Consider the following 3,267-nt stretch of genomic DNA (forward strand, 5'->3'; position numbering starts at 1 on the left):
AATTGAAGATATAGCAGATGGGGTTAATAGAGTACTTTGATTAGTGATGATGGGTACGTCTGAAAAATGCATGTCAATAGCTAATGGAGATTATTGGTATGGCCCCCATACCCACCTTAAGGAAGTGGAGGTTTAACCTGCACACTTTATATAGATATGGTGGATCCCCTGCTGCTCACACCTTTTTGTTCCTTGTTTTTAGCAGGAGAACCTTGTTTTTAGTGAGAGAGAGAAATTCACTATCGATCAATGGAGGAGTGGACAATGAAAGGATGAATGCATGCATGTATCAATTTTTTCAAGTGTTCATTCGTGTCAGAAAAGGGTTCTTCTAGGTGTCACTCTACTTAGTGAAATATAACGTTTTACTATAGGAAGAGAGAGAGGAAAGAATTCATGATCAACCAATATATGAGTGGACTATGACAGGAAGAATGCATGTATATATGAACTTTTCCAAACTTTCATTCATGTCAGAAAGGATCCTTCTCGGTGTCACTCTGCATAATATTTTATTATAGGGAGGAATTCATGATCAATCAATAGAGGAGTGGACTATGAATGAAAGAATGCATGCATATATCAACTTTTCCAAGCTTTCACTCATGTTAGAAAATGTGTAAAAACTCAACCTTAAAACGATGCAGAAGATAATAGAAAAACAAGAACAAACAATGCACACAGATTTACGAGGTTCTGCAAGATTGCCTATGTTCTCGGTGAAATGAGATCATGTTTCACTATCAATGGAGAATATATAAGGTTATAGCACTCGTCCTCACCCCTCTTAGTATTGCTTGCATTACAGAGAAAGAAACCCTCGCTATAAATATATAGCAAGGCACCTGCATTAGTATTCCCTGGATTAAACTGTGACGGAATAGAAGACATCATACACCAACAAAAAATGTCATTCTAGGTGTTATTGTGCCTAGTAAATTAGTACAACGTTTTAATGTTTGTTACTTAGGAATACAAGGGTTAATCCATGACTCCATATGATAAAGGTTGTTTTTTTCAAGTATTATCCAATGGTGTGAAAATTAAAACCCATTTTGACCAAGATGTTTTTGAAAATTATGTTTAAGTGTGATCTAATTTGCCGAAAATGGAATCATTGATAAAATAATAGACAAGTGAAATTATTGGTAAACCATTTTTAACTCAAGGGCTTTAATCATGGAAAACACTTAATCATGAACAAAACGAACTGATTTCGAGACTGTTTGACGGGTCAACCTTTTCAAGGGCATTTTGATAACTTTAGAAGAGTTTTCAAAAATTTCTCCAAGAAGGTTAAGTTGTTAGATTTAGCCCAAATTTAGCCTCACTCTCATTCCAGAATAGTATTTCATCATCATTTTGTGCATCTCCAAGGTGACAAATTGGGGTGTCTACACTAACCTTCCATCGTCACCATCGACGGCATTATTGAAGAAAGAATTCAAACTAAATGTAAGTTAAATTTCCTACTATAACCTCACATGTGCACATTGAAGGTAATTAGAGGATGGTTTTTAGAGGATTATGAGAAATCACTTGATTTGCCCATCTAACAACATGAGATCTAGTTATGGTGGGAGAGCAAACAAATATGTTTGAAACCTTCATGGTAACCAACAGAAGAACGTGTATATATAGGGGACAGGTCATGCTAAGTTGGGCTAGGCTCAACACACGGCCTCAGCCCAGGCCCGACCACAGTCTAGAAATTTCAATCTTGGCCCAGCCCAGGTGGACTTAGAAATTCTAATCTTGACATTTGTTATGCTGGCAGCGTGGCAGTCCTTTTCCGAAAACTAAAAGAAGACAATGAAATCAATGTCTCTTAAAGGATACTAGAATTGGATCGTTCAAGTATATTGGTTAGCTGTTACAATCTGGTGGATAAAAAAGATAGGGACTGAGTTTCCTCGTTACTCTTGGAGGAAATTTTTTTCCATTATCAAAATTATAGAAATTTTATCATAATATTTATATGTAATATCGTGGTTGTAATATTATGACCAGGGAGAAAGTTTTTCTTCACACACGATGAATATTCATCCACCATTGTGATCTCATGACTACTCTCCCCTATCGTGCAAAGGTTGAAAATAACCTTGACACTACTTTCATCCAACTATCAAAAGTTGTGAGTGAAGAAATTTTCTCTTCATCTTAGGCAAAAGAAAAGTAGATCCTAATATGAAACCTAAAACCCAAGTTTTATTGATTTCCATATTTTAATGGCTTAAAAATTGACAAGTGAGATGGACTAGGCCCTCTATTGTTTTAACATGTTAATCTAATTAAATAAGCCAGATAAGAAACTTAACTTCCTAACACAATCGACCATCATTAACAAGTCTTAACATTTAGATTTTCCAAATTATGTTTTTTGTCTTATGATTTCTTTTATGGCATCCTTTTCTGTCTTACATATTTCTAACAACGTAAACAGCATCAATTAAAAGTATGAGAATTTTTATGGATGCCATGGAAACTGTTGTTGAATTTACAAACAGGGAAAATGTTTCCCATATAGCTAATGTACCGTATAGTCTCTCAAAGACAGACGCAAGGAAGTACTAGCATACGCTACATAGTCTGGCAACGTTATCCCCCCTCCCTTTTTATTAGGGTGAGGTTCCTTCGAATAAACAACCATAGAGGAGAACACCATAAAATGTGATGAAATGGTTTTGTATATAAGAGGACAGCAAGATCATTTCATGTGAAAACAGTAATAAAGAGACCAGGGGAGGGTCCTAGTGCAACTCTCCTGCTGGTATACTCAGATCTGTATCTATCTCTCTCACCCTCCCCTTAGAAAAGTCCCCTATATCCCTCCCATCATCCCAGTCCTCCCATTCTAGCTCTAGGAAAACTGACAGCATACCCTAACCTCTTCCCTTTTTTATTTATCTCTTGTCTTCCCTGACCATCCAAGCCTCATGTAGATGATATCATTCCCCACACCACCCTCTATCCGATCCTCATTATAACCCATGCAAGTGAATGAGAGAAGGCTTTCCATTCCTTGGCATTTCTTCTTTCATTTCGGGATCTTCATCATCAAGATCACTCATCCTTCTCTTCCTTCAAGGCAGCAGAGCAATCATTCAACAAGCTAGGGAGGATACAAAATACTACTTTCGTCGGTGCGAAAAAAGTTGTCCATTGACGATCCCATTGGTTGAATTAGAAGGTCCAAATGAATACCAATGGTAGAATCCATCAAAACAAAGACGTTAAACATAGAAACCTTTTTTTTTTTTTTTTTTT

Source organism: Macadamia integrifolia, chromosome 11 (genome assembly GCF_013358625.1).
Source record: "Macadamia integrifolia cultivar HAES 741 chromosome 11, SCU_Mint_v3, whole genome shotgun sequence".
In the NCBI taxonomy this organism is placed as follows: Eukaryota; Viridiplantae; Streptophyta; class Magnoliopsida; order Proteales; family Proteaceae; genus Macadamia; species Macadamia integrifolia.